Source organism: Monodelphis domestica, chromosome 1 (genome assembly GCF_027887165.1).
Source record: "Monodelphis domestica isolate mMonDom1 chromosome 1, mMonDom1.pri, whole genome shotgun sequence".
NCBI lineage: Eukaryota > Metazoa > Chordata > Mammalia > Didelphimorphia > Didelphidae > Monodelphis > Monodelphis domestica.
Genome location: NC_077227.1, coordinates 258,284,769 through 258,308,241, shown reverse-complemented (window position 1 = coordinate 258,308,241; position 23,473 = coordinate 258,284,769). Strand labels below are relative to the sequence as shown.

The window sequence follows — 23,473 nt, the reverse complement described above, 5'->3', positions numbered from 1 at the left end:
CAGGTACAGAAAAGAAGTTAGAAAAGCTAGCTCAATAAGAGAGAAATCTCTGCTAAATAAAGAATAAGTTTACTTTGCAAATTATGCAAGTTTTAATTTTGTAAGGTAAATGCCAAATTATTTTTCAAATTATGAAGAAAGCTTTTAAAAATGAAGTTTTTCATTAACTCTAGATTTTAAGTTTCTCCTTAAATTCAGAATATTCTTCCATGTAGAATGAAGTATCATCATTATAAAGCAAACTTTATATTATATATCATCATTATAAAGCATATTCCAACATGGTATATTAAGGCCTTAGTACTAAAATTTTCTGATCAAAAAAATTTAATAAGTAGGAAAAAGGAGTAGTGAAAGATGATACAAAGAGTAGTGTGAAGAAAAAAGCAGTCAATAAATATATTGGACTTTAGATATTAGCTGTTTCTGTAGAGGAAGTACACCATCTCAGAAAAGTGTATAATATTTATTGTGTAAAGGAAGTCTTGACACATGAGCAAAAAAGTAGCCACTAAATTATCAGTGTAAAGTATAAGGTAACAAAAAATTTAGGGGAAAATAATCCAAACTTGTGCTGGAATGTCAGTTACAATAAGGAAAAAAAAATCTAAAATTATTCTCTTAAACCACTGGCCCAATGATTGAGTAACTTGCCCTGGAAGTATCTGTGACCAGATTTGAACCAAGGTCCTCCTAGATTCCCAAGCCTAGTGCTCCTCTACTGTGCTAGGGTACCCTTCAAATTATATAGTTTTATAAGCCAAGAGAACCCAAACTACTTTTAATATTTGACTCAGAAAGATAGTTAACAATAAACAGAAAAGTATTTATTAAGCATCTACTCCATGCCAGGCACTATCCTAGATGCTGAGACTGCAAAGGATTATCAGAATAAATCTATTGGGGAAAAAATACATACTATGCATTACAAACCCATATGCTTATAACTAAAGAGAATTTGGGAATTTATCATTACCACTATTCCTGTCAATTTTAGGGTAGATAAAAAAAGAATTTAATATAATTCCGAAAAACAAAAAAAGCTGTCAGACCAAATTAAAATTCAAGTTATTTTGGCAGGTTAGCTAAGCCAAAAGGCTCTTCCTCAAAACTGACGGAGGTTTAAGTATTTATAGTTAAAACTAACCATACACAATGTCTTTATAATCCATGTATAGGAGCCTATATAATCCACCCCAGAGAAACTGGCTTGACTCTGTTTCAGTAAAAGTGTTTACATTTCATCATTTTAAATTATGAAATCTACAACCTGACCAAAGTCCCTGAATCGACTAAAGAAATTATATAAATTTTCTGTTTCATGAGAAAATGGATTCAGTTGAATGGCAAATTACTTTGTTTATACTGGATTTCCCAGTTTTCCAAACAGGAAAGAAACAGCAATAGCACACTGAGAGTTAGTCAACTTAACTGAGTCCTGATATTATGAGGCAGTTAGTGTGGATAGTCAGGGATGTGGGAGTTCTTAACTGTGAATCTTAAAATTTCTCAGACTCTACCTTGGAACATTATCTTAAGGTTATTCCCCATTTAAACAATGAAGATACTTGATCAGGAATGTATTGGGAACTTTAAAATTACTTCACCCATACTTAGGCATACTTTAGGGGAAGATAAAATTGTAAAACCCCTTAATGTGAAAAATAGACTCGAATACAGGACTACAATCCCCATGAGCCTTTGCTCCACTTCCCCAGAATGCCTTGTAATCTCACCTGGGCCGAGATCGAGAAGGGATTTAAGCTCATTCGAGGCTTTTGAAGGGAGCTTGGCTCTTTTGGACTTCCGTTTTGGAGCAGAGGCGTCTCTTCCATGATGTGAGGTTATTTTGTCTAGGCCTCTGGCCTAGGCACATGTTTCTTACTTGTATATTCTTAATCCTTAACTTTAATAACCCTCTAAAAAAATATAATACTCCTTGCAGAGAGAAACTAATTTCTACCTGCCTCAGATGCCTCAGTCTCCCTATCTCCCCTAAATTTTAATCATTACATTACTGAACAATGAAAAAGTCCCCAACCCATACTTATAGTGAGGCCAAGCCCTTAATACAAAAGAGTGCTAAGTACCTGTGAAGGTCAAATTAATCACTAAAGGTCAAGCAAACAAAAGGCAAATTTAACAAAAGAGATGTGAAGTTTTAGTCTACTCAGAGAAGGTGATTAACAAAAGAAGATGTGAATTAAGAATGGTCAGTCTTATAGAAACCGTCTACTGTGATTGGTAGATGTGAAAATTTAGGGGAGGTGACATAAGAGAAAATTCTCTTTAAAAGGAGGTCAGGAACTGGGAGCTGGGCTTTCTCAGTGAGGTCTCTAGGTGGCTGAACTTAGTTGAGCACAGGAGGTGAACTGGAGGGTCTCTCTGAACACTAGAGTTTTGCTTGGAAAGATCTTGTGGTGAGTGATTAAAGACTGACTTAGTTTCTCTCTTAAAGAGAAAGGCCTAGGCCCTAGCCTTTTCTATTTCCTCTTACTCTGTCTTTTTCCCTTTCCTTAATTCCTTCATTTATATTAATTAGAATCTCCATAAAACCCAGCTAACTTGGGTATTTCATATTTGGGAATTTTTCCCATGGCGACCACTTATTTTTTATTTAAATCAAGACACTATAAATTATCTTTATCCTTTTGGCAATTCAAAGTCTTGAACCCATATGTTCGTGGTCACAGTTTATGGCAACCACTCTTTTGTCTGTAACATACCTCAAACACTTACCAGTGAATTGACCCAGGCAAGTCTTTTAACCTATGTGGGTGGGCCTAAATTTCCTCATCAAATGGGATTATCACCTACCTACTAGGATTATTGTGAGGAACAAATTAGGTACCACAAATGAAGTGCTTCTAAAACCTTAGCTATATAAATGCTAACTATTAATAACTATTTAAAAAAAATAAAAAATATTAATAACTATTATTATTATCATCACCTACCTCCTAGGATTGTTATGAGAATTAAATAATATATGTAAAGAGCTTTGCAAACCTAAAGTACTTCAAGTTTTGCCCTCTTGAGTGCCTTCTGACTTCACTGACCACAGAAGCTAAGTAGTTCATACAAAGAGCTCAAGAATAAGTCATGCTAGTTGGAAGCAGTTTGGTATAATTGAAGCTTAGACAAAAATCAAACTCAAAATGGATATATAATCTTTGTAAAACAGATCACACTATGAAAAAAAGTAGTAGAATGCTAACAAGTACATGTCATAACTATGGTTTTTAAACAAGAGAGATAAGATTATTTTTAAAAAATAAACATTTTCCTGAATAAAATATAAAAGATTTTGTATGAATAAAATCAATGAAGAAAGAATTAAAGGAAAAACAGGAAGAAAATGTGCATCAGTTGTCACCTATAAAAGAAAGATATCTAAAATATATGAAGAACTGACATAAATATATATACCATCTCCCCACAGAAAGTTTAAAAAGTATGTACACTTTTAAAATGAATTGCAAACTATCAATGAAACACACTCCAAATCAATGAGTAAGAAAAATACAAATTTTTTTTAAATGAAGTATTACTTCATTCCTTGTAAATTGGCAAAGATGGCAAAAGGTGAAACAGTCAATGTTGGATACAGAAGAGCAGGACTGGAGCCAAATATCCAGTCCTTCTCACCATTTCCAAATCAGAATCAGACTATATTCATTCCCTCCTCCCACTAGAATCTGGACTCTGCTCCTGGTACACTGGGCCCTGATAAGTGAGCTTTTTTGCCTTTTTTTTTTTTGGTCAGGAACCAGGCTCATACATCATTTCCAACCATTTACAAAACTATGTCATTATGCATGGGCACCTCACCCCCTTGTCTACACCATCCAGTATGAGCCAAAGCTGAATGGTCCTTAAGATCAGGGGCCCTCTTGTTGGTATGTGTATCCCCAGAACACAGTCCTAGGCAAGGAGTAAGCCCCTAAAATGCTTTTTCTCTTTTTTTACTCAAGCCAGGTTTAACATGCACTATTGGTAAATTAGAAAATGGTTCAAATATTCTGAATTTCAGTTTTGAATTCTGCAAGAAAAGTGTTTATACTCCTTGATCCAATGATTCCATTACTAAGTATATATTCCAAGGAGATTAAAGTCAGAAACAAAGGTCCAATATGTGTCAAAATATTTATAGCAGTATTCTTTAGGGTCAAAAAGAATCAGAAACAAAATGTGTGCCCACGAATTGAGGAATAATTGAAAAAGAAAATAATGCTGTACAAATATGAACTGATTATTGTCCAAAAAGAAATTACAAATTCAGAGAAAAATAGGAAATATAAGTTAACAGAGTGAAGTTGCCAAAAAAATATATGTACTCCCATCATGTAAATGAAAAGAATGCTAATAAGATATATTATTCTGAATTATTATTCTGGAAAACCAAAGAAAGTCCTAGAAACAAATCATAAACTTCTTCCTTCAGAGAAACAGAGGGACAACTATAGCAAAGTATCCCATACATTGATTGAGGCAGTCACTGTAACAAATATTTTTGCTCATTTTCTTTGTCACAGGGAGAGTTCAGACGAGCAAAGCAGGCTGAAATGTCTATATACAAAAGGCATCAATAAGGCTTTTTAAAAAAAATCTCTAGGGGGCAGCTGGGTAGCTGAGTGGATTGAGAGCCAGCCTAGAAGACTGTCCTAGGTTCAAATCTGGCCTCAGACACATCCCAGCTGTGTGACCCTGGGCAAGTCACTTGACCCCCATTGCCTAGCCCTTACCCGCTCTTCTGCCTTGGAGCCAATACACAGTATTGACTCCAAGATGGAAGGTAAGGGTTTAAAAAAAAAAAATCTCTAACAAGTCATGCTAGACAAACCACATTTCCCTTTCTGACAGGATTAATGGACTGGCAGATCAAAGAAATGCTGTTGATATAGCTACCTTGATTTTAGCAAAGCATTCACAAAATCTCTCATGCTCTTCTGATGGATAAGACAGAAAGACAGGGGCTAAAGCAGGGGTTTTGAACCTCTTTTGTGTCATGGACTTCTTTGGTAGTTTGGTAAAGCCTATGGTCCTGTCTTACAAGTTTTTAAATGCATAAAACATAAGAGAATAAAAAAATAATTAAATTGGGGGCAGCTGGGTAGCTCAGTGGATCGAGAACCAGCCCTAGAGACCAGAGGTCTTAGGTTCAAATCTGGCCTCAGACACTTCCCAGCTGTGTAACCCTGGGCAAGTCACTTGACCCCCATTGCCTAGCCCTTACCACTCTTTTGCCTTGGAGCCAATACACAGTATTGACTCCAAGACAGAAGGTAAGGGTTAAAAAAAAAATTATTAAAAAAATAATAAATAATTAAATTGACAGTTATCAAAATACTTTAAAAATGAAGTTCATAGGTCCCAAGTTAAGATAGATAATACTCTATCCAAAAATACACTATATGCTACATATGATAATAGATATATACTATGCATGGATTTGGAATTGAAGTACCCACAAAAATCAATAATGGTACAATATCAACTTGAAAACAGTTTCCAATGACAATGGTGAGGATCAGTCCTTGACCCTGAGTTATCAGTTGTTTTAATCAAAGCTGTAGCATAGATGGGAATAATTATAAAAATTGCTAATGACACAAAGCTAGGAGGATGGCTAACAACCTGAATGACACAACCAGAATACAATAAGATCCTGACCAGCTAGAATTAAAATCAAAACTAATAAAAAATGAAATCTAACAGGGATAAATGTAAAAGACTTAGGTTTAAATTTGTTTAAAAAATCAATTTCATAAGAACAAAATGGGTTACACATCCATGTGATCCATGAGAGTCAACAGGGTGATTCAGAAACCCCAAAAACTAGTGAGATCTTGGGCTACCAAGGTGAGGCCTAACATCCAGGATGAGGATAATCCCCAGCTATACTCCACCCTGGTCATACCACAGTTAGAGAGCAGAATGCTAAATTCTGATCCAAATTTTAGAATACACTAGAGTATCAGGCAAAGGACAAAAAGGATGGTGAAGGACTTTGAGATCACACCATTTAAGGGACTGAGAATGTTTAGCTTGAAGAATATAAACTCTATTCATTTATCTGAAGAGCAGTTGGGTAGATGAGAAAATTTTGTTCTGCTAGAACCCAAAGGGCTAAACTAGGAGCAATGAGTAAAAAGTTGCAGAGAGGCAAGTATAAATGAAAAACTTCCTAACAATGAGAGTTGTGAGGTCTTTAAGAGAAGGCTAAGTAACTGTCAGATATGAAGGGGATTTTTAAATTCAGCTACAGGTCAGACTATATGGCTTCTGAGGTCCCTCTGTGATTCTCTGAAATTATTGTTCAACTGTATTCAGAAATTCGTCTGATACTATTTTAATAAGCAAAAGAACAATAACAAAGTGATTTTCACATCGAAAAAAGATAAACACTGCAAACTGCTCTTCATTTTTCAGGGGAAAACTAAGAGGAAAAAACTACCCCAAAATAATAATGTATTTAGTCCCATGCAAAATATGCCTTTACTGAATCTTGTAACATTCAGATATACTAAATAAAATTATGATAAGGTGTTTTTTAATCAGAAAGATGTTATTTTAATCACATTTCTGTTAATCTTGTTCACAGAGGTTTATTTTTAATGTCAATATTCTTCCAATGACATTTTAATTGTTATGAATCACATAGCACCCAAATTTCTACACAATCAAAATTGCAAGCTACCTGAAGGATTGGGGAAAGATAGGCAGAGGATATAAAAAGGCTTTACCATATTACCAAGGATGACTAGGGCACAAGAAATGATATAAAATATATCACCCAGGAAATACATGATTGGAAAAGGACAAGGCTGACCATGTAATCAAAATGTAAGAAAATAACAATTGGACAGCCTGAGTGCTGCCCAGGCACCCTATAAAACACGGAGAGGGAGGTATCTAATGGTTGGGTGGCTCCTCCTCAGGGCATTTATGGGAATACATGTACAAGAGGCCCAAAGGATCAGTGGGTATCAATGGGCTACAATCAGTACTACTGATTAATACTCATATTGATGAGTCCTGGTACCCATTGATGCACTAAAGTTGCATTTGTTTAAATGCTAATGGGAAGGAAAAACACTCTATAAATATAGAGTTAAGGAATAAAGCAATCAAGAAACATTTACTAAGTTACCAACTATATGACCAGCATAGTGATGGTTCTAACAAAACATTTTCCATGATTCCTACATTTATGAATTGCACTTAGCACTGTTCCTGGCACAAAGTAGGTACTTAATGTTTACTGGCTGATTGTTGGTGAAATAAGACCACTACTCAGGAAACAATTAAAGAACACTACATAACATCAGAAGATAAACCGTGTAACTCAAACCATGTATAAAAACTGAGAAAAAAAGATATCAATCAACACGTACAGATATGGGAAGGCTTAACAGAAAAAGTAAACTTCACTATGATCTACTAAAGATAGGATAATCAAGTATATCAGTATGGCATACTGAAAGAATGTATGTAAGTATATATGTATTCCTTCTACATCACAGAGGTTTGGGGTGCAGCAACATGATCTGAAAAATCTGCATAAAAACTCTTGTCCTCCCTTTGTACCAGAAAAGAAGTCTGAATTTTTTCTTTTTATTTTGTGGAGTATTTATAATACCTTATATGCACTTATGAGTTATTAAACTTCCAAAAATATCTCTACATTTCTAGCCTTTGTGTGTCATCTAATGGCTTTTACATTCTTTTCACAAACTTTTAACATATTAACTTTAAAAAAGAAATTGTATATATTTATGGTATTAAAAGATAAAATATGTTGATATTATATAATACTCTTTCTTTCTCTCTCTCTACACACACACACAATGCATTTCTAAGTTTTTAAACTTTTACTTTACTACTGGCCTTCGTATACTGTTTGCAGCCTCTGTAAAACTTACCTCAAATTTTCATTTAATTTCTTATGTTAACCCCCAATATATCAGTCACACTAGGGAAAGTCATGATGCGGATGGGATAACTATATATGTAATATACACACACATATGTAACCTTTTCAAGAAAGTTAATAGCACTGAGCTTTTTGTAACCTTTTTCCATTTCTTATCAACATGCTCAATACTGTAATTGATACCACATGATCTAGAAGACTTGGTTCTAACAATAACCCAACCATAATACTGCTAAAATAAATTTCAAAATTAAGGAATGACCTAGTTTCACATTCTGACTCTGACATTTGTAAGCTGTGTGACCTCCTGAGTCCCCATCCCTTATCTATAAATTGATGGGGTTAAACAGCTTAAGTTCAACATTTATGTTCAAGGCCCTTATGATCTTTAAGATCCTTTTCACTTCTAATAGCTTCTAATTCTACAGAGGATTACTAATAAGATTTAAGGAAAGTCAAGCTCAAGAGAACTTAGCTCATTTAACGATTGGATAAACCAGAAACTATATAGGTGATAATTCAATTTTTAAAAAGCAATTGCTTTTGATGAAAGTGTCATGGTTGATAAATAGTAAGTCATGTCATAGAAGGATTAAGTCTTGGAGTCAGGAAGATCTAAGTTCAAATTCAGCCACAGACACTTGCTAGCTGTGTGACCCTGGGCACTTAACCCTGTTTGCAACAATTTGCTCATTTATAAAATAGGGATAATAATAGCACCTACCTCCCAGAATTGTTGTGAGGATCAAATGAGATTATAATTGTAAAAAAGTACTTCGCATGATGCCTGGCACATAGCAGGCACATACAGTGCCACCAGCTGCTTGTAGATACATCTATAGAGTCTAGTAATGGTCTTATATGTAGATGGTCTATGGACTCTGTTTTCTGAAGACAGCTAAATTCATATAAACTCTTCATGGGGGAGGCCAACACAATGTTTTCCACAGTAGCTACTCATGATCTACAAGGGCAAAGGAGAGCTCAGATCTATGTCAATGGAAGGAATATTCACACTATATACATACATGTATACATTTTTACATTTTTAATTTTTTTTTCACAAGATCTAATCCTCACAATGTACTTTAATCCTCTCACATAGGTCCATTATTTCATTTCTTGGGTATCCCTTCCAATGAAGTATATCCAAAGAATGCTGAGAAGCTGAGAAGTATTATATAATATCAACTTAAATTTCATAAGATACTGTGAGTAAAAAAAAAAAATAAATAAATCACCTGATGGTCAGTTCTGGTGATGAAAGTTTCCAAGATAGCCACCAGGCCCTCATTTAACACTACAATACTTCCCAAATACTACCAAGTATTTGTTTCAATTAGGTTTAAGAAATTTTTTTAAACAAGTAACTTAATTTTCTGATACAGGCAATCTGAAAAATACACAAATAAATTACTGCCTTTTAAAGTATGTGGCATAACCTTATAAAAATGAAATTTAGATTTTTTTTGAGCTGCAAAAATTATTTTTGATCAAAGGATGGGACTATTATGTTTTTTAAAGGTAGAATGAATCTTCCTAACTAGTGGTTTAAATTGATTTAATTTAAATAACTATCATATTGTGGGTTTCCCCTGGCCACAATACTTTAAAACTCACAATATTCAACTATCTCCTTTTTATTCAGTAGTGAGCACCCCGGAATAGCCAGTGCCAATCAGGTGCCCTTATTTTTTTACATAAAAGAACACTTATCAACTAAGAAAAGGTGATGTTACATCATATTATTTTTTTAATTGAAGTTATTAGAATTGTGTTGATCTACTTGCACACATCACCTTGTGATCAATGACACACATCCACAAAACAGCTAGCTAAGTATAGAGAAAAGTACAATTTTCAACCAGGCTTAAATGCAAAGTTAAGTGGATTTTTAATTTTGGCCTCCCTGGCATTAAATTCTAAACCACTGACCTAAATAGCTACAAACTAATAATTAAAATAAACAGTATCTAATATAGCACTTTAAGGTTTGCAGAGTACTTTATATATGTCCTCTTATTTGGTACTTCCATAATCCTGTGAGGTAGATGCTATTATTATTATTTTTAACCCTTAACTTTGGTCTTTAGAATCAATACTAAGTATTAATTCCAAGGGAGAAGAGCAACAAGGGCTACGCAAATGGGGCTCCTCACCTAGGGTCACACAGTTAGGAAGCATCTGAGGCCAAATTTGAACCCAGGACTTCCCAAATCCAGGCTTGGTACTCTATTCGCTATGCTACCTAGCCCCTCCTTAGATGCCGTTATTGTTTCTCATTTACAAATTTGGAAACTAAGGCTAAATAAAAATAACTTGCCCAAAATCATACAACCAATATGTGACATGGGCTATATTTGAGCTCAAGTCTTTCTCCCCTAACCTTTACCCCATTAGACTGTGAGCTCCTGGAGTATGTTTTTGTCTCTTTACATCCCCACCATCTAGCAGTTTTTGGCACATAGGAGGCACTAAATAAATTTACATTGACTTGACCAACTACTTGGAAGATTACAGTATGAACATGGGTTTTTCTAATCTGCCCCAGCATTGTTTATAACTAGAAAACGGGGGGGTGGGTGGTGGGTGGGATAGCCACTCTAAAAAGACAAGCAGGTCTAGCAGTCAAAAATACAATATCCAAGCGGGAAGCTGGGTAGCTTAGTGGATTGAGAGTCAGGCCTAGAGATGGAGGTCCTGGGTTCAAATCTGACCTCAGACACTTCCCAGCTGTGTGACCCTGGGCAAGTCACTTGACTCCCATTGCTTAGCCCTTACCACTCTTATGACATAAAGCATGTGATAGATACAGTGGGAAAAGAACTGAGTTAAAGAACTGAGAAGCCTGAGGATCTGGTTTCAAATCCTGCTTCTGTCACTTGCTACCGAAATCACTTACTCTCTTTGACCCAAGTTTTCTAGTTTTATAAAATTAGAGGGTTGGATTATATGGCTTCTAAAATTCTTTTGAGACCTAAATTTTTAATCCAAAAGTCTGCTAAAACACTTTAAAATATCTTTGCAAATCACATGAAACTGGGGCTACACAGTCAATAAACATTTATTAAGCATCTTCTATGTGCCAGATACTGTACTAAGCAAAAGGCAAAAGACAATCTCTGTTCTATGAGCAAAAAGCAAAAGGCAGTTCCTAAGAACTCCAGTGTCTAATGGGGGAAACAACAATCAAATTACTATGTAAAATATATATATGTATATATACATATAAACATAGAGGATGTATAAAAACATAATTATGAGGCAGCTAGATATAGCTCAGTGTACTGAGAGCTGGGCTTAGAGACAGGAAATCCTAAATTCAAATCTTGTCTTAGAAACTTTCTAGCTAGGTGATCCTGGGCAAGTCACTTAACCCCTACTGCCTTGGAACTGATACATATCAATACTAAGAAAGGAAAGAAGGTAAGGAATTTTTTATAAGCAAAATAAAAACATAATGATATAGAATAAATTGAAGATAACAGAGGAAACACTAGCATTAAGTGGGAAATGGGGAAAGTCCTCTCATAGGAAGCGGTATTTTAGTTGGGACTTAAAGGAAATCAGGAAAGTCAGGAGATGGATGAAGAGGGAGAAAATTACAGGCATGAAAATGCAGGCAGAAGATAGAGTGTCTTGTTTGAGGTATAGCAAGGAAGAGTCACTGAATCACAGAGCACACAAGGATGAAAAGTATGGGAAGACTGGGAAAGTGGGAGAAGGCCAAGTTACTGAAAGCCAGAGAATTTTCTATTTGCTACTGGAAGTGATAGGAGGATCCCTAACATGGAGCTGATTGAATGGGGGCTCAGAGGTGATACAGTCAGACTTGACCTTGAGGAATACCAATTTTATAATTTAGGGAAGGATGGAATAAGGTAGGGAGAGACTTGATGAAAGGGGACCAAAACATGAGGCTACTACAGTGGTCTAGACACAAGGTGATGAGAGCCTGCACACCAGGAGCAGCATTGTAGAAGGGAGGTATCTATGTAGAGGCTATGAAGGGAATATCCACAGACTGTAGCAACAGTTTGGTTATGGCAAATTGCAGGGAGGATGGGTACCATCAACAGTAACACGGAAGTTTAGAAGGGGGAAGGTGTTTAAAGGCAAAGATAATGAATTCAATTTTGGATGTGCTGAATTTAAGTTGTCTAGTAGACATCCAGTTTGAAACTTCCAATAAGGTAGTTAGAGATTCAAGCCTGAAGAGGTTAGAGATAGATGAGTTGATCTGAGAAACATCAGTAGAGACCTGAATCCATGGGAGTTTACACATGAAATGGTCATGGAGGTAAGGGGTAATGATAGTACCAATGCTTTTAGCAAGCAAAACTTGGATGAAGTACCAACAAAAGAGACCAAGAAGGAGCATCAGATAGGTAGGAGAAGAACCAGGAAAATGCAGTGTCACAAAAACTTAGAAAGAAAAGATCATCAAGGAGAGAAGGGTGATCAACAGTGACAAAGGCAGCAGAACTGTTGAGGAGGATGAGGAGTGATCCTTGGTGAGGAAGGTAGGTGGCTCAGTGAATAGAGAGTCAGATCTAGAGACAAAAGGTGCTGGGTTCAAATTTGGTCTGAAACTTCCAAGTTGTGTGATCCTATACCTAGCTCTTACCACTCTTCTGCCTTGGAAATTATACTTAGTATTGATTCCAATACAGAAGGTAAGGGGGAAGGGGGAGTGAGACACACACAGAGCCAGAGAGAGAGGGGGAAAGAGAAATGGGGGAGGGGAGGTAGGGGGAAGAGAGAGAGATAAAAATCATTGGTAACTTTGGAGAGAGCCAAATATGGCTTCAGACACTTCATTTCCTAGCTGTTACTTAACCCCAATTGCCTAGCCCTTAATACTCTTCTGTTTGGAATAGATACTTGATACTGATTTTAAGGCAACAAGGCTAAAAAAAAGAATATGGATCTGATGATGGATTTGTTTCTCCAAGTCCTCAGGTTGTACAATTAATTTCTTGACCCCAAACTCAAAAACTAAGAGAAGGGTTGAAATCTGAATCAAGTCGATCATATGCAAAGTACTTTGTAAACCTCCACATAAATGCTAGTTTCTTAAAGTATATGGATGTGAACACACACATACACTTATGAATACCAAACTATATTCTTTCATACAACCCACCCAATGATAGATGGCTAACTATGTTTATTATAAGAGGAAGGGGAGAGGGAAAAGGGGTAAAAAGCCTCTGGAGACCCTAAGGCCAGCCTCGGAGGTAAACTATGATTTATTCCCTTGAACGAACAGTTTAGATATGCTGGTGGTGGGACAACTGAAGAGGCTGAACCAATTAATACCAAGCTTAGAATCCCAGAAGCTGCTCAAAAAAGTAATGTATACATCCAGGTTCCAGAAGCTGGAATCCATCCTATTGTAAAGATCTGCCCGGCAGGCTCACCCCTTTCCTTGCCAATGAAGAAAAGCAAAATCTTCCCTTCACCCTCTCTACATATCTTAACTTTCAGTATCCTCAAACTATGTATTTCAAAATAGACAAATTTTTTCATGGTACTTAATGATATTTTTCTATCACATCTCATTTTCTGATATTCTAAAATGTATCCCTATTCTTCATATACCATCTTTCTACTTCTGGTAATCAAATCTGTAACAACAGTGCATTTTCTAAACTGTATGCCCAGTATTTATAATAGTTAGGCTGACTGTAGCAACAGATAGGAGAAAAATAAACAAAAAGAGTAAAAAATAAAAATGAAAACTCTTTCTTCCCTACCTGATCATAACTAAGAACATCTCTGGGCCCCAGTTTCCTCATTTATAAAATGGACTGAATTACCTTTATGGTTCATTTCAAGTTTTAATCCATGTGATCGTAAAGATGATGATAGTTCAGAGCTTTGCATACCCCAAAATCTTTAAAATATACCTTCCAAGTACATCATAAAAGCCAATACATTTAATCCAAACACAACAAAATCAGCAGGGAATCTTGTGTAAACTTAACTATATATATAGGCATACCTCCTTTTTATTAAGCACTGCTTTGTTTAGCAACCCTGTGTTGAGCTGGTCTATTGGTGCCATTTTTCCAATGTGTTTCTGTGTCACATTTTGGAAATTCTGGCAATATTTCAACTTTTTCACTATTATATTATGGTGATCTGTGGTCATGATCTTCAATGTTACTACTGTAATTATTTTGGGATACAACACACTACATCCATATTAAATAGCTATTAAATGCAATTATCAGAAGGGGCTACTTAGACCTCAGCAACCTCATGGCTGGAGAAGCTCGTGATATTTTTGGAAACTTACCACATCTGGAGCCCCTTTATCTGATCAGATGTTAATCCCTCCTCCCTGTTGTTGCCTCTCCTAATCACCCTGCCCTATCTGCTCCAATTCAGGCATCCGTGCACTTCAGTGCCATGCAGTAACCCCAAATTGCAATTCCTTTTCCCTGATCAAAGACCTTTGCTGTAGCTACTTTATTTCAAGTAGACACAGCAAACTCAATAAACGCTTTGTGTGTACTGACTGACCATTGGCTCACTCCCTTCTCTAGCCTCTCTATTCCCTGAGACACAACAATGAGTCCAATTAATAACCCTACAATAGCATTCTAGTATAAGGAAGAGTCAATTGCTTCAACAAACTTCATTGCTGTCTTATTTTAAGAAACTGCCAGTCCTGGGTTCAAATCTGGCACCAGATACTTCCTAGCTGTGTGACCCTGAGCATGTCATTTACCCCTCACTGTCTAGCCCTTAATACTCTAGTCTTAGAATTGATACTAAGACAGAAGGTAAGGGTTTTTTAAAAAAAAGTTTTAGACTCTGAAGATTCAGATGGTGGTTAGCATTTTTTAGCAATATAGTATTTTTTAATTAGAATTAAGGTATGTACATTGGAATTTTTTAAAGACATAATACTATTGCATACTTAATATACTACAGTATAAACATAATTTTTATGTGCCGTGGTAAACAAAAAATCCTTATAACTCAGTTATTGTAATATTTGTTTTACCATGGTGGTCTGGAACCAAATCCACAATATCTGAGTTATGTCTGTATGTAATTTAAACACATATCATATATCTAACTTATACATACACATGCATATATATATATATAAAGGCCATAAACTTTAAGATATTTTTCTGCTACAAAGATTTTCAGTGAACTGAAAACCAAAAATTGTAGAAATTGTCAATTCAAAGATGTGAGTTCTAGTACAGACATATCTTCATGAGGATTTTGTTTTATAGGCAGAGAGCAAGACAGAAAACAGATCAGAAGCTAAAGAACAGAATATAAATTTGATGTTCATTCATTTGATTTTTTAAAGTTTTTAACTAAACAATCTTTGATATGAGACACTGAATCTTACAGTTGAAAGAACAGTTTCTTCAAAGTTTGAAAGTCACCATTTAGTCAATTATAATTTAACAAAGTTCCCTGTAAAATGACTGAATTAGGGATGAATACTATCAAGTGAATAAACTTTTACAAAAAAGCAAGAAAGTGATCAATCATTACTATATACATATTCAGTAGTTCTGAAGAACACACCTCCACATTATTTACACACTTAGTTGTTAAGAGTTTCCGTTCCTCTAGAGATTTAAATTTGCCACAAGATGCCTATACTGCTAGTATAGTGACAACCACTCAGGTAGTAGTAATACTTAATATTGTTTAATTTGAAGAATCAAATGTCTAGGATATTTATGGTTTGGTTACAAAGTGTTGAAGAATCCATTATAAACAAGAGCAAGTAAATCTGTTTTAAGTGGAAAAAAACATGGTGTACTGATAGAATCAACAGTGATGTAGCCTTCTGAATATGAGGAACTTCTGAAAAAAATATACAATATAAATGTGTGTGTGTGTGTGTGTGTGTGTAAATATTGAACTTAGGATGTTGAAAATTATCTTTAGGGAGATGAAGACACAAAATCCTCATGCTAGCTACACCACTAGCTTCTTCATCATTTCATAAAGCATTACTGAGCATGCTACCAAGATCTCACAAATTAAAGATTTTGATGAGAACTGCAGAGCACTGTGTAAGCAAAGAAAAATATTCTTACCTTCTTCAGTACTGCTTTATCCCATACCCAATTCCATTGAAACAAAACTGAATCAGCATCTTCCAAAAGAAAACTATCCATAAGTTGGCAAAAGAAACAGTATTGTGGGTCAAACTATTTCATATTCTTAAAGCAGCTAAATTCCATGGGGCATAGATTACTTTTAAGTCAAACAAGTTACTTTGCAAGGTGTATCACATCCAGATTTTATTCTCAAGAGGAAACTAATTAAAACAAATATCATCTCTGCTTAGTAAACTATCTGTCATTAAGATTCCACTATTCCAAGTTCATCTTGCAAGCATATTATATAAAACACTGTTCCTTCTCCCTCTAAATACTAAGAAATCTCTCTCACACAAGAAAAATATGACCTGTCCTTTAAAAAAACCAATTTCATGTTATTTCTCCTCTTGGATGCAATAATGTAAAGACACTGGACAAGTCTTAAACAATTTTTATTCTTATTGGTGAAAAAAAAGGTCACTTTCCGGGTATTCTCACTAAAGCAGTGATTCCTTTAGAATGCATCATATTTAACTTCTACTTATTTTCTTCCATGAAAAATGTTCCCAAACCAGTTCATCTCAGGAGCCTTTGAAAAACTATTAGAAGTTTACTGTCAAGTCACTGTGCACTTAAAATTTTCTTATGGACAACTTCACAGAACAAGAATGAAAAAGAACAAAACAAAATAAAAGGTACATGTGAAACAAAAGTTGTAATTACATCTGAAAAACAAGGACTCATTGTTTCTATTTCAAAAGTAAATGCTTGTACCAAAGATTCTTAATATTAAAACAAAAGTTCCACAGACTCAACATAGAAATCAAATAAAAAGTTAAGAAGTTATCCTATGAGAAGTTAACTAAAAGAAGCTGTTATATTTTGGACATGCTGAGCTAGAAGTGCTAAGAGGGCATACAAATAAGTTGTCTTATAAATAAATGGAGATGTAGATCTCCAATGGGGGCTGGAAAAGAGGTGAGAACTGAGTTTGAAACTGTCATCTACACGGAGATTGAAGGCAGGTAAACAGCTAGATATAGTATAGTTCATATGAAAAAGATATAGGGATTTTAATGGACCTCCAGTTCAATGGTGGATAAAGAATATGGTAAAATGAAAAGAACAGTAGATTTGCAATCAGTCTGTCATTTACTATCTCTGCGACCTGAGGTAAGTCACTTAAACCCTCTGGGTCTCAGTTTCATCAGTCTTAAAATGAGGAAGCTGGACTAAATGATGGAAGCAACTTCCAGGTCTAATTCTGAGACTAACTAGAAAAAAAACTAACAACAACAACCTGAGGCTAACAAAAAAAACTCAATATGACTTTAGGCCTCATTAGGAAGAAAATCATAATAAGCAAGACTAAAGAGGTTGCACTCTGTCCTGGTCAGACCACATCTCAAGTACTATGTCCAAGTGTGGATACCACATTTAAGGCAGAAGTAGCAAAAATGGATGGAAGTTCCAGGGAGATTGACTGAGATATGCTATATAGAAAAACTTTCAAATAATTAGTTTTCCAAAAAAAGGCTAGATAACCTCAAGCTTCTGGTACCTTTTATTTATTTTATATACATGCTGTTCCACCAATAGAACTAAGTTTGAAAGCAAAGGCTTGTATTATTTTTTGTTTCTGTATCCCCAACAACTGTCAAAGTATATTGCACCTAGAAGGTGCTATATAAATGCTTGTTAATTGTTAGATATGATACAGAGAGGATTTCTGTTCAGGTTCAACTCTCTGATTATTAGACTATGAGCTACTTGAGAACAGGAGCTGTTTTTTACCTTTCTTTGAATCACCAGCTCTTAAAACAGTAAATGACACTTTACAGGTACTTAATAAATGTTGTTCCACTTCTGAGCAACTGAAAATGCAGAGCCCCTGTTGGAGGATTTGTTTTGTTGCTGGTGAATAGCATAGAATCACCTATGATAAAATGATTGATACATTTCTACAATCTAGTCTCTCCATAAGTGCCACCTCTGGTGCATAAAGGCTGCTAGCTTATTCCTCTTTCCATAAAACACCAGTAGTCATGGTTATTCTGTTGTCTACTCACTTGGCTTAAATTTACAATTCTCTTAACAGCATAATTATTCTCTAGTCCTCTTCTCTGTAATTCTTCATCTTTGTAAGTCATCCTCCTCTATGGTACTCATCTTTCCTTGAGTTTTGTTTCCTCCTTCTTCCCTGAACCCCAACAGCTTTTCCTCTCTTCCAAATTCCCCAGTCTACCATAGCCCTACTTGTCATTCTTTCAACCTAAAGATAATCTTCCCTTCTAGGATTGCCAAAATGCATTATTGAATCTTATTTCCCAGAACCCTTTCTCTGGCCCTGGTTTCATAAATTTCTTAGGTAGTCCTCAAAGTGAAAGGTAGTTTTTATTACTAAGCTTCTTCCTCTTTTGGCCATCTTTGATCCTGGCCAAAGCCCCCATGGTTAATTCCTCCACTGTTTCTCCCAGACAAACTCAGTGGCTGCCACTCACTCTCAGAGTAATTTCCTTAGCTCACTAGCCCTAGCTGCCCCCTTTGACCATATTTCAATCAACTTCTCTGGATCCAGAAGGAAATCCCCAAGCCTCTCTTCCCACCTAGTCCAATTCTTCTTAGTTTTCCCTCTAGCACACCTAAGACACACCCCTTCGGTTTCCCCGGATTCACAATACTCCAAGCCACAAAGCGGCTTCTCTGCCCCCCCCCCCCCCCCCCCCGCCCCTCACCCCTAGCTGGTCAGTGTCGGTTCCCCAGGGACCTAGGCCACTCCCCATCTCCAAAGTACTCCCGGTTTTCCATTATACTCCTCCCCCACCCCCACACTCTATCGGTTCCCTTTTCCACCTGTATCTTCCTCTCCAAACCCGAGGACTGGCAGTGACCAGCTCCAAGTCTGCTCCTACTCCTCCCGCCCAGTACTTCCCCCTCCTCCATACCCAGCTATTGCCCAAGGCCCCTCTCCTTCAGAAGCAAACTGCTCACATGCTCTCCTCCAACACTCAAACGACTCCCCCTTTCCTCAAGGTTTCCCCTCCTTTCAATGGTCCCCAGTCTTTCCTAGGTTTCCCCTTTCCCTGAAACAAACTGCTTCCTTCTTTTCCTCCCTCAGATATGAACTGTGCTCCCCCGTAATTCCCAGGTTTCCCTTGCCGTGGAACCAAGCTGCTCTCCTAGACTTTAACAGCTCCCCCTCTAAAAAAGTACTCTTCCCCTTTTCCCCAGGTTCTCCCTTCCCTACAATTTCCCCTCGCCCTGAATTGAAGTGCTCCCCTCTACTGAATGTCCTCCCTCCAACCATTTTCACACTCCGAAGCTGAAATGCTCCCCCTTTTCCCGCCCCTCCAAACTGAACTGCTCTCCCTCCCCCATAACCATAGCTGTTCCCCATCTCCCAATGCTATCCCTCAAAGATGAACTGCTCCCCATGTTACTTCTCCCACAAACTTTTACTTCTCCCCCTCTTCCTCAAACCTGAACTGCTCCCCATGTTCTCACCCCCAAACTTAAACTGCTTTCCCACTCCCTCCTCCAAACCACAATTGCTTTCCAAGCTAGCTCTCCCCAACTTAGACTGCTCTCTTCCGTTTCTCTCCAAGCCACAATTGCTCCTCATGCGACCTCTCCCCCAAACCAGAACTGCTCCTCCTTTCCCACGATCCCCTTCTCTTCCAAAGCCAAACTCCTCCCCTGTACCTGGACTGCTCCCCCTTCCCCCGACCTAAGAAATGCTCCCCGTTTCCGCCCCAGTCCCCCTCCTCCCCAAACCTCAACTGCTACACACACACCACACCACACACACACACACACACACACACACACACACACACACACACACACACACACACACACACACACACACACACACACGAGCAGCCCCCTCGCTCCTTGGCTCCTCCTCCCCTAGACCTGGCTGTTCCCCATCTCCCCAGGGTCCCTCCCCTCCAGCCTGGGCCGCCCTGCTCCCTCCGAAGACAGAGGCTCTCGGGTGCCCCGTCTGTCCTCGGCGTCCCCGGGGACTCTTCCCCCCCACCTCCGGGACCCGGTCCGTGCCTCCTCGCCCCCGCTCCCCTCGACACTAGCCAGCGCCCGCAGCACCGGCCCCACTGCTGTCTTCCCAGCTCCAACCCCGCTGGAGTAGAGGGCGCGCCCCCGGCCGCCCCCAGACTCCCCCGCCAGCCGCGGCAGAGAGAGCGCGAGCGTCGAGCGAGCGCCGAGCTCGAGCCCCCGCCCCCCTTGACTCGGGCTCCTAGCTGTGGGCTCCGGTCCGGCCGGCCCCACGGCTCTCACTCACCTGCCGCCGCCCGAATCCAACTCCAGCGCCGCCGCCTGCCTCTTCCTCAGCCTCCAGTCGCCACCAAGCTCCACCGCCTCCCCCATGACAACAGGCCCACCCGTTTCCATTCTCTGGGGTCGCTCATTGGTTATCGTAGGAGCAGCTCTCGATTTTAATTGGTAGTCAGGACATGCCCGTCATCGCAAACGCCCCGCCCCCTTTCAGACACCCGGTATTCGCTCCAGCCCGAACCTGCAGCGCCCTCCCCCGAGTTTCAGCTGTAATTGGCTAAGGGAATGGGGATGTCGAAAGTGATAATAGGCTGCAGAGACTGCCTGTTCAGTCATCTGGCAGGGAACGAGCCCGCCAAGGGTGGTTAGAGTGTGTGTGTGTGTGTGTATGTGTAGTTTGGTTGCACAACAGAAAGGAGATGAGGAGACTGGGGTCTGAGTTTCGGATAGGACCAAGAAAAGGTTACCTCGAGTATCCTTTGACTTTTATCCCTTTCTCCAGTTTCTAACAGAAACTCATACATTCCATTTTCCATGTAAGAATGATACTTGCGAAATACAAATATCCTAAGGTTTATGAAATAGATCTCAAATGCCTTGCACAAATGTAGCATGCGTCTGTCAAACAAGGATTTATTAATCCCCTACTATATGCCAAGCACTGGGCTAAGCGCTAGAAATACAAAGAAAGGGGGGGAGGGGGAACCGCCCTGCTTTCAAGGAGTTCACAGTCCCCGAAGGGAAGACAACATGGAAACGACCATGTGCAAAGCAAAATGCGGAGTGTCCAAAAAGTCTTAGTGAGGTTTTAAACTTTAATCGCTGTACAATATCCTATTCCTGTAAACTAAATCGGAGGTAATCTCTGAAGAAAACTAAGATTAAAGGGTACTAGGAAAGGTTTCTTGCAGAGGGTAGGATTTTAGCTGAGACGGAAGGAAGCCTGGAAAGGGAGATAAGGAGGGAGATGGATCCAGCAGCTCTGGAACTCAGAGTCCGTGTGGGGAAAGGAAGAGTAAAGCGATCCTGGTATATCTCGAGGCCTCCAAAGCATTGAAATTAACCTGGGCTTCTCTCCAAAGGTCTTCGAACTGAATAGCCCATATACACAAACTGATTGAACAAAAATCAACATGCCTTGTAATTGCAAATCTAAACACTCCTAACTACAGAAGTGGTCTGTTATCAAAACTTATCAAAATCCAGAACTTGGCTGTCTTCTCCAAGGTGAGTAGACAGCCATTAACTAGTTTAGATTATATGGGCCATGCTTTTCCCTTGTCATATCTTGATAATTAGATTATTCTCTGCAAACTTGCTTCTTGCTGTCAGCAGTTCATAAATAGCCCTTTAGATGTGTGTTAAAGATTTAAATAGCTAGACTTTTTTGTCCCCTAAACTCCTCTTCCTGGCTGTCTTATATTTGCCATTGAATGAATGCAGGGTTGTTGTTTTTTTAGTTGTTGTTCTTCACATCATTATTATGTGCAAGAAAGAATGATGACATTTTTAATTCATTTAGTGTATAAATCATCCTAGCTATTTTATAAGCTAGCTACTGCTACAAAAATCTCTGTATTCCTGGAATTATATTCATTATTGTTAGCTTTTTGAGACTGTTTCTGTTATAATGTTCAACCAGTTTGAAATTTTTTTGTTTGGTTTTTTTTTGTTTTTTTTTTAATTCCAGTGAGAAGTGATTAGAGTGCCCTGTCTGAAGTAAATCAAAATTAGGTTTAGTGTCTTTGCAACTAAGGAAGGCTACAGAGTACTTTGTATATACAGGTTCTAAAACAGAAGAGCATAAGAGCTAGGCAATTGAGATTAAGTGACTTGTCCAAGATCACATAGCTAGGACGCGTCTGAAGTCATATTTTAATCCAGGACCTCCCATCTCCAAGCCTGGTACTCTATCCACCAAGCCACCAACTGCCCCATGAGTTTGTTTTGCAAAACTGCTTTTTTTTTAACTTCCTTTTTAAATTATTTTTAATAAAGAATAGCTATCTGGGTGAGGGAGGGATATATTGGGAAATGGATGATGTTTAAAAAAAGATACTAAGGGGGCAGCTAGGTAGCTCAGTGGATTGAGAGCCAGGCCTAGAGATGGGAGGTCCTAGGTTCACATCTGACCTCAGACATTTCCCCAGCTGTGTGACCCTGGGCAAGTCACTTAACCCCCATTGCCTAGCCCTTACCACTCTTCTGCCTTGGAACCAATACACAGGATTGATTCCAAGAAGGAAGGTAGGGGTTTAAAATATATATAGACTAATAACTTTTTAAACTGGGTTCAAAGCCCATCTTCAAAACTTTGGGCAAGTCACTTAACCTATATCCCTCAGTCCCTCAAACAATCCCCCTAGGATTTAGCTACTAAATTATGTAGGAGTGTTTTTCCCTACTGAACTCCTACTCACTCTTTAAAGACCGATCCAGAAAGTTCCCCAGATGTCCCAGTTAATAATATTCTTACCCCTCAGATTGTATTTCATCATATACCATTATGTATCATAGGTATGTAAGTATCTTATCCCCTTTCTACAGTGTAAGCTCCCTGAGGGAAAGAAATTAATCTTATCTAACTTTCTATCTCTCCCTGCTCCCCCTTCCCCCCAAGCCTAGGGAACTCCTGCACAAAATAGTGACATAATAATCTAGATGGATTTACGTCATAGATTAAAAAAAATTTTTTTTGCTTAAATTGCAAGGGTTGAGAATGGAAGGAACCTAGTCTGACACCCAGTTATGAGGGATTTAGATCATAAACTTAAGGAATTATTTCCCTAAATCCTTTCTCTACTGGAGGCAGAGGAGGGGAAGCCTCACTGAAGATCCAAAGATCTTCTCTCCTTGTGATTGGGACACTATTCCCACTATTTAGAACATGCTCCTTTCCTCCTTTCAGCCCCTCATCTATCTTCATTCTTTTCAAACACCCTTGTGTAAATGCAGAGCAAAGAAATTCAAACACAAGTGTTTAAAGAAAAATTAGGATTATCTGCTACATTGTCCAGAGACCAGCAGAGACCTTTTTCAATCTGAGTACTGTGTTTTTTTTTCTAGCCTAGTTTTAAATATTTTAAATACTGCAGGAGATTATTCTACTATTAATTATACCTCATAGATAAAGGATGTTTTTCCTGATTGCTTT

The 23,473-nt window shown here is 38.0% G+C and overlaps 1 protein-coding gene across 7 annotated transcripts in view; it reads right to left on the bottom strand.

Moving 5' to 3' along the window:
- Nucleotides 1–20,457, bottom strand: part of NUMB (NUMB endocytic adaptor protein) — a 205,040-nt gene extending 184,583 nt beyond the window's left edge. For 6 of the 7 annotated variants that reach the window (XM_007472871.3, XM_007472872.3, XM_001368034.4 and 3 more), the window contains exon 1: nt 20,327–20,457. The gene's annotated coding sequence lies outside the window, so the exon portion shown is untranslated. Of the gene's footprint in view, nt 1–18,095; nt 18,705–20,326 lie in introns of those variants that run through there. The other variant, XM_056810701.1, reaches the window with a different exon arrangement.
- Nucleotides 20,458–23,473: the final 3,016 nt, after the last annotated feature.